This window comes from Oryctolagus cuniculus, chromosome 13, assembly GCF_051225735.1.
Source record: "Oryctolagus cuniculus isolate XC-2025 breed Fujian yellow rabbit chromosome 13, ASM5122573v1, whole genome shotgun sequence".
Taxonomy (NCBI): domain Eukaryota; kingdom Metazoa; phylum Chordata; class Mammalia; order Lagomorpha; family Leporidae; genus Oryctolagus; species Oryctolagus cuniculus.
The window spans coordinates 57076246-57092094 of record NC_142879.1 but is presented as its reverse complement, the minus strand read 5'-3'; the positions used below and the strand labels follow the sequence as shown (position 1 = coordinate 57092094).

General features: G+C 35.4%; 1 protein-coding gene across 3 annotated transcripts in view; it reads left to right on the top strand.

Moving 5' to 3' along the window:
• The window catches only part of LOC100356313 (formin-2), a 358708-nt gene that overhangs the window by 263622 nt on the left and 79237 nt on the right, over positions 1-15849 (top strand). The window lies entirely within an intron of this gene.

Below are 15849 nucleotides of genomic sequence, written 5' to 3'. Positions count from 1 at the left end.
ATTTTGTTTGCTGTTTTTACTCTCTGTAACCAGTACAAGTCTGTAGAATGTATTAATGTTAATCTTATCAACTTATATATGACATTCTTTTAAAATGTTTTAGTTTCATTTTGTTTTTTTATGGCTTCTAAAGCAGAATTAATGTTTTATGCATTCACTTTTTGGCTTAAGTGTAATCCATAGTATTTTCCAAATATCACACTTATTTTTGAGATATTTTCTAATCATGACATTCTGCGTTTAAAGTAAATGCCTTTCAGCCAAACAGAGGCCTCTGATTCTCCTCCCTTGTAGCATTTACATGGGTACAGTTTCTGGTTTTGTTTCTCATTTAAATTTTCTCTCAGGTTCATTTATGTTTTCCTATTTCTCATTATGTTTATCTTGGCTAATCATCAGGAGGTACTACCAACCAAAGGCTATTTTTAAAACATTGCCTTGCATGTTAGGATCACACATTGTGATTTGAGGCTTACCGCAGTGGGATTGCCCACCGGGGTTATAGATTTTTATGTGAGTGGGTTCTCTGTCTACCCAAAACCACCTGTGAGATGGATGCATTTCCTTAAGCATAAATTAGTGGGGTGATACTTTTCACCTTCTTCTTTCAAGATGTTTCTTTGGGTACTTTTCAAGTTTTCTTGAAAACTTTTCAAGGATTTTTCTTGAAACCTTTTCAAGGTTTTCCCATGTGGACTTTCAAACCAAAGTTCTAGGTTACTGGACGAAGTGAGCCCTCAGGACACTGCTGGCTTACACCCCTTTGGAGTCCTGCTCTGTTTGTTTTTATTACCTTAGAGAATTTTCCTTGTTCTGTATCCAAATCAACCATTCATTCAATTTTATTTTAATCCAACTCTTTTTGTGTTTTGTTGTGAAACTTGTGTGCTACTTATCCACAGTATTTTTCAAAGTAGAGGTCTTTTTTTTTTTCAGTTAAGGTATCTGAAATAATTTGGTATTGATATATTTTGTACTTTTCTTAATGACTTCATGGCATGAAGATACTTGAAGTTGATACAAAATGGAATTAAAAGATAAGTTCATTATAGTAAAAAAAACTTTTGGAAATCCTTGTTTAGTTTCCTTATAATATACATTTTTATTAACTTTTGAAGACATCACATTTTGTGGTAAAAATGCAACAGATCTATGTGCTGATTTCCCTGTTGATAAGCCTTTATTCTGTAACATTGTTTTAAAAGAAAAATATTACAATGAATAAATGTATATATTTCTCACAATATATACTTTTACAAGTATATATTAGATGTTGAACTGCTTTTCTAAAGCAATACAACTTAATTCTTGATGCCTCCTCTTTCCATATGCTCTTCCCAACCTAATCATGTCTAAGTCCTATGGATTTCCTCACACATGTCCACCCCTCTAAATCAATTGCATTGACCCTAGCCAAGTCTCAGATAATTTTTTACTTTTATTACCACTCTGAACAAGTCTTATTTCCCTATGTCACTGCCATTCTGTCATAGTACAATCATCACCAACCTTACAAAACCTTTCATCTTTTTGAAAAGATTCAATTGTACTAACATCATGATTATTAAAATATGTGATTACTTTATAATCCACATATTTTAGAACTAGCTAATATATTTCAGCTATGTCAAATATTTAAACTATTTATTTAAAAATTTTTATTTATTTTATTTGAAATAGAGAGAGAGAGATTTCTTCATCCATGCATTCATTCCCTAAATGCCTGTAAAGGCGGAGGTTGGACCAGGCCAAAGCAGGGAACTCAGTCCAAGTCTCCTACATGAGTGGCAGAGACCCAACTACTTAAATGATTACCTGCTGCTTCCCAGGGTACACATTAACAGGAAACAGGAATTGGGAGCTGCATCGGGAGTAGAACTGAGGCACTCTGGTATAGGATGTAGGCACCTGCCATCTTAGTCACTAGACCAATGCCTGCCTCTACAGCGTATTTTTTAAATGTCCCATCTTTGCCCTCCATAATTCAATATTAACTGCCATGTGTTATTCTTGTGTATAAACTTTCTTTCCTTAGATCCTGTGCAGTTGGATAGGTTCCATCATGAAGATGAATCCCGAGCAAATTGTGTTCTTGTAGTAGAATCTCAAATACATTTTTAAAGGATGGTGTTAACTTATAGTTTTTCTGAAGAAAAGTCAGCTAGAAACTGAGTTCATGATTAGCACTTCAAAATTTTAAACCTGTTTTGTTAAAGAAGTTCTGGCATGATGAAACCAAAGGGTCTGCTTCTATAGTTACTTAGGAAATAGCAACATGTTGATTCAGAGGAAACTACTCATAACTGAGTAAATTTAACCGTTATGAACCCTGGCTTGACAAATCTAACCATGTAGAATTACAGTTTTCTGTTTAATCTCTTAAATGTGTCAGTTTATTAATTTTCTGCTTAAGACATGTTCTCATTATTTGTTATATGGGCATTTGGACCATGAGAGACATTAAAATTGAGAGAATATGCCCATATTGGATATTGTTAATTTCATCTCTCTACTTTGAAGACAAGCAGCAATTGTGCGGCATAGATCCAAAGCACAATGAAATGCATAGGTACAACTATCCCTCTCTGTGTTGTAAATGAATAAAATCTTAATTAAATATTTGTCTTTCTGGGAGAGATCACCTACCCCTGATGGCAGATGATGTCATCTCATCTGCCAAATCTCATAGAGTGACAATGGCTTCTTGAGCATCGTTTCGTGTGAAATTCTTAGATGCTACTTGAATTCTGACATTTGCAAGAATATAACATGAGTAATTAGTCATCTCTTTCTCAGAATAAGGAGAATTGAGTAGTAGCAAACATTTTTCCTCCAATATTTCTTATTTTGTTCATCCATAAATAATTTGTACTTATATTTATATACAAGGAATACATTAAATTGTGTGTGTATGTGTTTACATATAGGGGATATGTATAAAAGTCATAAAGTTTTATTATTGTATATTCAAAGAAAGCCAAACCTAATTATTATTATTTAAGTAACCATTGCTTTAGGCTTTTTTATTGGTACAGATGTCCAGCAAAATACTCACCTTTACATCCTTTCTTTTTCCCATCCATTTTCCCAATATGAAGCTTCAGAAGCATCCTTTTTTAAAAAAATTGTTTTAAATTTAAGGTAAAAAGCTTTCATATTTCATATATACCAAGTTAGGAACATAGTGGTGCTTCCCACCCCACCCTTCCCTGCCTCCTGCCCATGCTCCCATGCTTCTTCCTCCTTCCTCTCTTAATTTTTACAGTGATCTGCTTTCAGTTTACTCTATACTCATAAGATTAACCCTAGACTAAGTAAAGGGTTCAACAAATAATAAGAAGGAAACAAACACTGTTCTTCAACAGTAGAGACAAGGGCTGTAAACAATCATCAAATCTCAAAATGTCAATTTCATTCCTATACATTACATTTTTTTTTAGTTATTAAAAATGGGACAAAATTTTTTATTTTTGGTATCTTGTATTTTGCATTCCATTTTTTTCATCATCTTCACAATCTTTCATAATTTGCTTTTTGTTATCCAAAGCATTCTGCAACTTTTTCACCAGCAAAGTACATTTTTTGATAGTCTTGATTCTGTAGCTTTTTAAAAATTATTTTCTCTAGATTGTCTGTCACGCTTATCTTTCTACTTTCCTTGCATTTACCTCCTTCTCCATTATCATAGTCATTTCTCAATTGACATTTCTACCTCCAGCCTCTATTCCCTTCACTTTCATTCCAAGTTGCAAGAGTGCTCAGGACTTTGTGTAAAAGTCACCATTGCTTTGATGGTGTTGTTCAAATGCTATATTGTGTTACTGATTTTCTCTATAATTGGTCTGTCATTTAGTGAGACAAAAGAATTGACCTAGATCAATAGTTATTATTTTTTCTCAGTTTTCTCAACTGGGGAACTTTGTGTCTTTTTTTCTTTTAGTTTTGTCAGTTTTTGCTTCATGAACTTTGAAAGTTTTTTTTTTTTTTGGTTGCCTATAGAATTATTATATCTTCTTATTACATCAAATTCCTTTACCATTATGTAATGTTCCCCTTTTTTACTAGTGACATTTCTTGTTCTGAAGTCTAATTTTCTGATTTTAATACAACCACTTGAGCTTTATTATGAATAGTGTTTGCACTAAAATTTTTTAGCCTTTTAATTTACATGCACTTTTATATTTTAAGTAGGTTTTTTCTCAAGTGTATAAAATTGAGCTTCCTTTTTCTTGTCCAATCCAACAAGCCTTGCTTTTCCAATGTACTATTTAGATGATTTAATTTAATTTTCAGTGTGGTTGTTTTTAATTTACCATATATATATTTTTTTTTTTGACAGGCAGAGTGGATAGTGAGAGAGAGACAGAGAGAAAGGTCTTCCTTTGCCGTTGGTTCACCCTCCAATGGCCGCCACGGCTGGTGCGCTGTGGCTGGCGCACCGCGCTGATCCGAAGGCAGGAGCCAGGTACTTCTCCTGGTCTCCCATGGGGTGCAGGGCCCAAGGACTTGGGCCATCCTCCACTGCCTTCCCTGGCCACAGCAGAGAGCTGGCCTGGAAGAGGGGCAACCGGGACAGAATCCGGCACCCCGACCAGGACTAGAACCCGGTGTGTCGGCACCACTAGGCGGAGGATTAGCCTGTTGAGCTGCGGCACCGGCCAATTTACCATCTTTATACTTGCATTTGTCTGCTATTTGTCCCTTCTATCATTTCTCCACTTGACCTTTTTTCTCTTTCTCTTCATTCTTATGGATTAGTTGAACATTTTTAAATATTTTGTTTCCACTGTTGTATTGTGTGCCACACATGTATGTTTTCTACTTTTAGTGGTTACTCTTATGCCATTTTTTCAGTCTATTTTCTAATAATTTATACAACTTCCAGTATACTTCCAGTATACTTCCATTCTCTCTCCTGTTCTTTGTGTAAATGTTGCCATGTTTTACTACTACATGTATTATACCCAGTACAATATGATGTTATTTCTAATTTTCTCTTTTAAGTCAGTTATAATTTAAAGAAACTTAAAAACGAGAAATGCATTTCATATTTATCTACATAATTAACACTTCTAATTATTTTCATTTTCATAGATACAAGTTTTCAGTTGGTATAATTTTCATTCTGCCTGAATAACTTTAAGATTTCTTAGCATATAGGTTTCTAGACACAAAGCATTTTTAGCATTTGATTTCTTGAAAATTTACAATATTTGTTCCTCCCTTTAAAGGATATTTTCACTCAATATAGAATTCCAAGTTTTTGTTTGTTTGTTTCTTCCTACACTGTAAGGTATTGTTCTTTTCTGCCTACATAGTTTCTGATGAGAAATTTATATGCATTTTTTGTTGTCTGTGTAACAGTTTACCACAAATTTGGTGACTAAAATGAACACATTTATTTCTTATAATTTTGGAGGTTAGAAACCAAAAATAGACAAAAATGATGGTATTAGCCTGGCTGTGTTCCTTCTAAAGGACCTAGAACAAAATTTATGTCTTTGCATTTTTTTTTTTCATTTTTTGGAGTCGGTCCGTATTCCTTGGCATATGCTTCCCATCTATCTTCAAAGCCAGCAATGGCTGTTTTTTTTTTTTTTTTTTTTTTTTTTTTTTTTTTTTTTGCATGCTACATCACTTTGGCACTGATGCCGCTGCTCCCTCTTTAACTTACAAGGACACTGTGATTACATTGGGCTTACCCAGATAGTGCAGGATAACCTTCCCATGCATCTTAAAAGTCAGCCTATTAGCAATCTTAATTCTTTTTTTTTTTTTTTATATTTGACAGATAGAGTTAGACAGTGAGAGAGAGACAGAGAGAAAGGTCTTCGTTCCGTTGGTTCACCCCCTAAATGGCCGCTATGGCCGGAGCTACGCCGATCCGAAAGCCAGGAGCCAGGTGCTTCTTCCTGGTCTCCCATGCTGGTGCTTGGGCCATCCTCCACTGCCATCCTGGGCCACAGCAGAGAGCTGGACTAGAAGAGGAGCAACTGGGACTGGAACCCGGCGCCCATATGGGATGCCAGTACCGCAGGTGGAGGATTAACCAAGTGGGCCACCGTGCTAGCCCCTGCAATCTTAATGCTACCTATAACTTTAATTCCGCCTTGTGGGAAAATGTAACTAAAAGTTTATTTCTGTACAAAAAATTTGAAATCCATGCATAGGCTTTTCAAAACACATACTAAACATGAACAGTTTGAGAAGCCTTTGTATGCATGGATTTCAAAAATTCTTTATACCTAAATAAACTTATCATTCAATTTCATTTTCTTTTCTTTTTTAAAAAGTTCACATATTTATTTAAAAGGTAGAGTTACGAGAGAGAGAGAGAGTGCTTCGTCTGGGTATCCCACAAGGATGCAGGAGACCAAATAATTGGATCGTCTTCAGTTGCTTTCCCAGGTGCATTAGTAGGGAGCTGGATTGGAAGTGGAGCAACCAGGACTTAGACTGACTCCCATATGGTATGCTTGCATTGCAGGCGGCAGCTTAGCCCTAGATGTCACAATGCTGGACACCATTTTCTTAATTCTACCTGTAACTTTAATTCCACCTTGTGGTAAAATGTAACTAAAAGTTTATTTCTGTACAAAAAATTTGAAATCCATGCTTAGGCATAAGAAAATTATCTATCAGTCAATCTGTATGAAAGGCAGAGTGACAGACAGAAGGAGAGATAAAGAGAATGATCCTCCTTCTGCTGGTTTACTCTTCAAATGACCACAACAGCCATGTCTGGGCCAAGCTGAATCCAGGCGTCAAGGACTGCATCTAGATCTCCTACATGGATGGCAAGGGCCCAAGTACTTGAGCCATGTTTTTCTGCCTCCCCATATATGTGATTAGGAAGCTGGATCAGATATGGAGTACCCTGGACTCTAACCAGCACTCAGGTTACGGAATGTTGATCTCGCAAGTGGTAGTTTAGCTTGCTGTACCTCAGAACCAATCATTAATTCCATTTTCCACAAGCTTCTTGAATTAGCCATCTATCTACAGCTTCTGGGGTTTAGGATATGGACATTGTTGAGGACCATTGATCTGCCTCTCAAAAGGACTCTGGTGTTTTGATTTTTGTTTCTTATTACAAAATGTATTTGCTACCACCTGAATGCCACCTCTGGTTGTTTTAAAATTTTTATCTCTGCTGTGGTTTTTAAGATATTGATTACAATATGCATTGGTATATGTGTGTGTTTATCTTGTTTTAGATTAATTGAGTTGTTGAATTTAGAAGTTCATAGTTGTTATCAAATTTGGCAAATATTTGGCCATTATTTCTTCAATTATTTTTGTGTCCCCATCTCTCCTCTTCAGTCTAAGTTACACTTCATGCTAAATGTTCACTTTTGGCATGGATCATCAAAGCTCTTAATTTTTTCCATCCTTCTTGTTTGTAATTCAGTTGGGATAAATCCAGTTGTTTTGCCTTGAAGTTCATTATTTTTTCTGAAATGTCTAATGTCGCATTATTTACACTTATGCAGTGAATTATTCATTTCAAATCATGTGCTTTTCATCTCTATGACTTCCACTGGGTTATTTTTATATCTTCCATTTTTGTCCTCATTATATTAATATTTTTGATCCTACTATATTATTGTTTTTCTTTGGTATTTGAGTGTAGTTACAAAGCTTCTTTATAACTATCCTTATTTCCTATTCATCTCATCATTTCTAGGTCTGTTTCTCTTGACTTATGGAAATTTGTTACTTTCATGAATCTATCTTAGTTGATTACGATAGTACAGTGAGTTTGGTCCTTGTAAATTAAATCCAGAAGTGGAATTCTTTTTCCATTAGATTGGTTGGTTTAGTAATTTTTGTGTAAGATAGTGGGAATGTTATTATGTTGTTTGTTTGAATTTTGTATATTCCTGTAAAGATTATTTGGGTTTGTTTAGGCAGATAATTTAAAAAATTGGATTCAGTTTAATTCCTATCAGGCATGATTTTAAACTTTGCATAGGTTAGTCTGGAATATTCTTCACACCTCTGATGTATTTCAGTTCTACTTAGGTATTCCTTTAGTTGGAGTCTCTAATGATTATCTCGTATCTCATATGGTCAATAATAGCTCTCCACTCTGGCTCTTCAGACTTCATACATCTCTTGGCCCTGTTAGAGCTTTGGGAATTTTTCAGGTTATAGTTCCTTGGTGGTTCTTTGCTTTATTTGTGGAGTTTCACTGTATGCTGTACCTCAACTTTCAGGTCCTTCAGCTTCACTGTTCTCCATTCTTTAGTTCCATATCTCAAAAGATGGGTTGGCTCATTTGGATTCTCCCTCTCAGGGCCTATGATTTGGACACTGTCTTCAGATAGAAATCGAGGAGAATTGAAGGACTCAACAGAGCTCAGAGTGGTATGCTGCCTATTGTCCAGTCTATGAAAACTGTTCCATGTGTGTTACTCAGTTTCTAGTTGATTACAGCAGAAGGGTAAGTTTAGTCCTTGTCAACCAAGTCCCGATGTGAAACATCTCTTTCCACTAGTTTAGCCTGAATGCAATTTAGTCTGCTTTGCTTCGCTTATTACAATATCACACTACAAAAGTCTGGACCTACCTCAGTGCACAGTTTTTTTGCCAGTCATTTTCCATTACATTTCCCTTCCCATCTCCTTTATATCTTCCTTCTTGTCATCCTGTACTGTGATGTGCTTTGTCTTCTGCACCTTCCTTCCTATTCTTTACTGTTTACCATTTTTAGGCCCCTCTCCTTTATCCACCTGAGTAAGGCTTGTTCATCATTTTAGTTCCAAGTAAAATGTTTCACTTGTGTCATTTCCTTATTGACTTATTTTTCAATAGGCCATGAATGTTTAACTTAACCAGGTTTATACCTAACTTTACGGTACAATTTTTGGAAATCAGACTGCATAAGTTTGAATTACATTTTTCATTTATTCTATATCATAGGCAAGCATTAACATTCTCTTTTAACCACTGTTATAACATCTTTATACATGATTATTTATGTATCTCTCCCCATCTATAAGTTTGGTGAAGTAAAAAACTGCATAATATTTATCTACATATAAGCCCCTAACAAAATACATAAATCATACTGTATACTCAAAAGTTAGTTGAGGTATTGTAACCTTGAGTTATATTCTAGGATTGAAATATCCCTCACCTGCTTTCACTGTTTTGGCAAGTAAGACAACAAAAGAAAACACACCAGAAGAGGGTTTTTTTTTTTTTTTGAAGTTTCAGATTTTTGTTTCAGTTTGTGTTTTGATACTTTGAAACTATAAGTTAGTATTAGTTGGTTATTGCTTTTAATATTGAAAGCGAAGGCTGAAAACATACATTTTCGTATTCTTAAAGGCTCATAGAGATTTTTTTTCCTCTAATTTAAGTTCAGCTTAGTATTAGTAAGTGGGTATACTTGATTTTTATTCATCAATAGGGTGGTGTTTCTTAGTAAAGGAAAAGGATTCTGTGTGTATTCCTAAGGAACGGTGGTTTTTCTGCTTTTTACTTGTTGAACATTATGGTTAGTGGTGCATTAAGCCTGTGATTATAACGTAAATTGGAAGTATGTTGTTGAAAAAATTAAAAGTAAATTGAAAGTATGTTATTACAAAAATTAAAAAGAAAAAATAAAGAAAGAAGAAGTGAATGAGGGAGGGAGGGCAGGAGGGAAATATGGTTATCTTCTTTGAATTTCATCTATGAAATATATGAAATATGTTCTCTTTATAGTACAAAAATTTCAGTAAGAAAGAGGAATTAGCCCTAACTATGTCTTTATTTCTTTGGTGCATTATTGAAAGTCCATAAGAGATTTGATTAACATATAAGTGAAGTAATACACAACATTTGAGTATGATGTATTAAATTTGACAGAGCTAATAGTTTTCTAGTTGGAAATCAAAGTATCTTTACACTGTACTGTCTCCAGGATGTGAAGCTCTTGTATCTGCCCCTTGGTTTTTCCTGGGATTATCCATTTCAGATTTAAAATGAAGATTTAGAAAACGTTTTCCTGGGGACTACCTCAATAAGTACATCAGACTGGGTGATAACCATGTAGGCTTCCCTATCATTTAGGATTGGCCAGAAGCTACATATATAACACTTCTGAAGTATGCATCATTTTCTAGTATGTGTATGTTTTCTGAATTTTTAATGCAAATGCTTATATATATCACTATATTTCTAGGGATACAAGTTTTATACACAGACACACACACATTTGAAATAAACTATAATATTAGCTAAAAGAATACTGTAAACTATTATAAAGGCCAAATTGTAATTTATATTTCTTAGATACTGGCTTTTTTTCCTCTCAGGAGTATTCTGTGACATTTGTTTTATTATCCTAAGAATATGTGCAGCATAAAGGAGAGAATGCATTGGGATGTAGTTATTTCTTTTGCTGTCTAAGGAAAGATATTCTGCAAACCATACCCTCTGTGACATGTATAAACTACTAAATGTACTTTTAGTTCATTGACAAATGAATGTCTCAAAAATGTAAAACAAAACCAATATATCTGTAGTTAAATGACAACTTTAAATGACTCAGAAGAAAGGCACTACATCTGTCTAAAAAATAACCCATACTGGCTGCACTTAAAAGCAACTGAAATGCACATTCATAGCTAATTATAAACAAAAACTAGTTAACACTTTAAATAAAAGGAAAAATAGCAAAAAGATTTAGAGCCTAGACAAGCAGATGAAAGGGTTCTGAGTTGCCTTCCATCTGATATTACTCAAATGCAACTCTGTCTCCAATTACCTGGGAGTATGTGGTATTCCCTCATGAAAGCTGGAGATCAGAAAGGGCGTCCATTCCAGGCCTCTCCTCACAGTCATTTGGAACAAGTTCAACAGAAATATTTCACATTGCAAAAGAGTCTGGAGCCAGACAGTGACTACAGACACTAATCATGGAGTCAAAATAGTAACTTAGTAGGACAGCAACCACAAGAAAATGTGTGGAGGCAGAGATTTTTGAGGAGGAAGTATTAGTGTTGTTGCAGAAGACATCATTGAGTGCCAAAGTGCAGAAATAGAACCATGAAAATGCTCTTTTTAACCAGTTGCATGTTCAGAGGCATAGGGCCATGTGGGCCAATGCTTTTTTCAATGAATTTGGACCTGAAAGGTAATCTTCTGCCCTAACACTAAAATAAATAAATAGATAGAAAGAAAAGTAACCAAATAAAAGTTTCCTCCTAAAAAGTCCACTGCTTATTTCACATGTAGTCCTACCCATATGATTTTTTTTTTCTGCCTCAATTTGAAGATTGCTAGCACTTGACATTAGGGAGGCAAAGGGTGATAATCATGATAAAAATGATAGCCACAATATTCAGATTAATAAGTAAGCCCTAATTTGCCCTTATGGCTCAGCAACCGGCCAATAAACTTAACTTTAAGTTCTATTTCTCAATACAGCTTCTGGCATATAGAATAAGAGTTGCTGATACTTTCTGGAGATCATCAGTGCAAACCATTATTCATTTGGCCCTTTTTAAAAATGCATCACCCTGTGCCCTTCCTCCAGTGTCAGTAGGGAATTGATTGCTTAATCTCATTGCTTGATCTTCAGTGTACTCCACCACTAATTCTGTCTTCAGTACAACTCAACCGCAGAACATTCTCTTGCCACTGGATCTCAAACATCAAGATATTAATTGTTACCCATGGCATACTTGGAATAAAAAGGACTAATTTAAAGGGGCATTACATATTTTTGACAGGCAGAGTGGACAGTGAGAGAGAGAGACAGAGAGAAAGGTCTTCCATTTGCCATTGGTTCACCCCCAATGGCCGCTGCGGCCGGCGCACCGCGCTGATCCGAAGCCAGGAGCCAGGTGCTTCTCCTGGTCTCCCATGGGGTGCAGGGCCCAAGCACTTGGGCCATCATCCACTGCACTCCCTGACCACAGCAGAGAGCTGGCCTGGAAGAGGGGCAACCGGGACAGAATCCGGCGCCCCAACCGGGACTAGAACCCGGTGTGCCGGTGCCACAAGGCGGAGGATTAGCCTAGTGAGCCGCGGTGCTGGCCGGCATTACATATATTTTAAAAAATAATTTTATCTTTAAGATTTTATCAGGCTCTCCTGAGATTTACTGAAAGTACTATCCTCCCTTTTACAGCAATTTCATTTACTGCTGTGCCTTTAAAAAAGAAAAGAAAAAGACTAAGAAGATATTGGCCTCTGCTTATATTATAAACATTAGGAGTTCTTTATTCTGTATCTATTAAAATAATTACTGATACATAGTAAGTTAAAAGAAAAAAATATGAAGTGTATTTTAGACTTATTCCTTGAGCCATAACTTCAGTGTGTTGGTATAAAGAAGTACCTTTATTTTGAAAAAGTATAGATTTAATTCTACATCTGAATTCTGAATGGAACATTCAAAAAAATGTGTGATGCTCCTTCAATGCAAGACTTTTATGTTTTACGAGCAAAACATCCCCCTCCTTTCTTGTAATAATCATGATGTGGAAATGAGGAAGACAAAAAGAGTGTTACTGTACACCAAGCAATTTGTATATCACTCTCTCTTAATGATAAAGAAATTTCTTATATCAAAATGATTATCTAAAGTTATTAAACCACAATTTAGTAGCTGAACTAGAAATCAAGCTCACATTTGCCTCCTGCTGAACCTCATGTTCTAGCCTCAAACCCTATTCCTGGTATGATCTGGAATTGAAAAAATATACTGGGAATAATTCCTTGCAAAGGAGGTGCAGCTTTTGTGGTATGAGGTAGGCAAAAGGCAATTGCTCTCAGAGACCTGTGCTCTGGGAGTCTCTTGGAGAGTAGTGTGTATTAGTAGTCACACAAACACCCCTACTGGAGGTGTTCAAGGACCCTGGCTGGCAAAGTTTGTAGAGGATTTGATAGCAGTTTTAATATCACTATAAACTAAGCCTTGTGCCTAGTTGTGTATATTAGTTGCCTTTTTAACTTTCCTATGGTTGTCTTGAATATTGATTACTAGAATTTTTCACATCACTTTTTGTCCAAAAAGATATAAGCTAAGTAGTGTGAAATCCTTTTATCTCTTCTTTTATATATTAGCCTACTTTAATAAAGCATGTTGAATTCAGATTATACTTTCTTTTTTTAAGATTTATTTATTTATTCAAAAGTCAGAGTTACACACAGAATGAAATCAGGAGAGAGAAAGAGAAAAGGAGGTCTTCCATCCACTGGTTCACTTCCCAGTTGGCCACAATGGTCGGAGCCGTGCGATCCAAATTCAGGAGCCAAGATCTTCTTCCGGGTCTCCCACGTGGATGCAGGGGCCCAAGGACTTGGGCCATCTTATACTGCTTTCCCAGGCCATAGCAGAGAGCTGGATTGGAAGTGGAGCAGCTGAGACTTGAACCGCGCCCATATGGGATGCCAGTACTGTAGGCAGCAGCTTTACCCAGTATGCCACAGTGCCAGCCCCTAAATTATACTTTCAAAGCTCTTCATGAAGCTGTACAGATAAAAATAAACTGAAAATAATTTTTTATGTTTCTGAGAAACAAAGTCAGGAAATAAAATCATTAACAAGAAGATATTTATGCTTCATATAAAAATCACCTGTTTTTTATGTCATCAGGAGATCTAGGCTCCGAAATCTGCATATTTAACAATTGTACCATACAGCCTGGAAAAGTTGTTGTTCAAACTGAAAAATTTTGGCTTTCTAAGATTTTGATCACTGCATGTAATTAGCTTGTGTTTTCTCTAAATAAATTTCGGAGTTTTCTTTTTTTATTCCAATGATACCTTAATTTTCATGGATTAAATAAATTTTATTTCAATTTGGTAAGTACATCCTTAGAACCTAAGGCAGTCACATTCTTCATTTGTCACTAAGTTAACATCATAAGTGTGTTTAAAAGAAGTATGACAACAGGATGTTGATGGTACATTTATGCAAACAGCATTTTGAAAAAGAAATTACACCCCAACCTTTCAAGAAGTTTTTCCAAGACTGCCATACAAAGGAAAATCTGTTCAGTTCCTTGAATTGTTGACTCTACGTCAAGAGTTGAAATGTGGACTCTAATGCACTTTCTTTGATCTTTCATTTGACTGTTTATCAAAGCTGATTACAGTTTGAATACACAAATACCCTTAGCTTCAAAATCGTGTAGAAGTAGTGAATAATAGAACATTTAAAAATACTCTCTGCTATCCCAATTTTACTTCATGATGGTAATATGGCTATTAGGTTTGGTGAAACACACTATTTTTATGTCTTCTTCCTTTGGTAAGAATCAATCTTCTGCCACATTGGATTAAAACGTTTTGTTTCTAGCCAGACTTTGTCGTGCAATGAAGCAAAAGCTGTTTCGGTGCACATCAAAGGGAATCATTATGAACAAGTAAAACTCACTTTATTCTACTTAGCACAATTTAAGGGTTTATGCTGTCTAAAAAACTGTATGTGTTATTTTTTATCTGCGTATAATGTGAAACGATAAAAGAGCAGTTGACTTAGTTAAACATCATAATGTATTTTACCCCTTTAAGAATGTTAAGATTGTCAAGTCCAAAATTTTAAAGGACGTTTATTTATTAAGTCTCTGCTAATTATCGAAGGCATGATGCTACATATTTTTCGTATGTTAACAGATTAATCTGTTTGCCCAAGGTTACATAGCTAAGTTTAGTGGCAGAATCAGAAACAGAATGCAGATCTCTGGCATCTCATTCTAGTATGTTGTAAGTTTCATAACTCATTGGCTTGAATCTTCTAAAGTAGTCCAGAAATTCTTTGTTTCAATCTCAGTCTTAATCTCTGTATTTTACAAAGGAAAAAAAAAAGGCATGTGAAGGCAATTGGAAAAATATCCTTTCTGGAAATGGTATGCATTTCAATGCTTTGTTATTTTTCCTTAAACAAACTTTATGTGATTCTAGAATTGTTTCTGGAAGCAAATCATTTTTTATGTTAGGCAGCCCAGAGCAGATTTTTACAAGACAATATGTTCCTGCTGGAACCTTTTCAAAGTAAAATCATGGAACATTGATTCTATTTTTTAATATGACCTGTAAGTTTATGTAAACAATCTAAAGTACAAAAAGGGAAAGGAAAGGAAAAAAAAATCCGCTGCCAGCTCAAATGATTCCTGAGAAATCCTGACAGTCCTGGCAGAGTGGCAGCATGACACTTGGTTACGACTCTGCAGATACTATACAGACCTTCAAGAAAACACTGTCTTGAGGTTGTAAAACATTAACCAGCCCAAGCTGTACTATTGTGTTTTAAGTAGTGGTAGAGACACTTTAACAATTCCCAAGTGACCATGGTTTTTATTTCATGCACAGTTCCAATTTTTATAATCAATTTGCCCTGTTTCACTTTGTCTTCTAATTTCTCCAAATGGCCACAAGTATGGCCTAAAGGGGAATGACTGTAAAAGGACAACTTCTTTCACTAGTCTCAGGGATATTTTTTAATTGATTTTTTTTCAAACTGTCAGTCTCAAATCATTAGTAACTTATGAGATGAATTTAACAGATCAAAACTAATATTTTGGATCTAATGGAAAGGACTGAAAATATTAGTATTGCATGAAATAAGAGTATTGTTGAAACTTCCGTGTCAATTGTGTACGTGTGGAGGTGGGTAGGGTGGAGATGTAGGGTATTACATAAATTCCTGGAATGCTTGGTTGTCAAAAAAATTTTTGAAAGTCATTGCCATACTCATTTTATGTATTGGGATTCTTGTGTTGTTGTTGCTGTTTTAAGATTTATTTACTGATTTGGAAGGCAAAGTGACCTGAGGATGGAATGCCAGAAGTGAGAGAATTAGATTTCGTCTGCTAATTCATTCCCAACTGCTCCCAACAGCCAGGC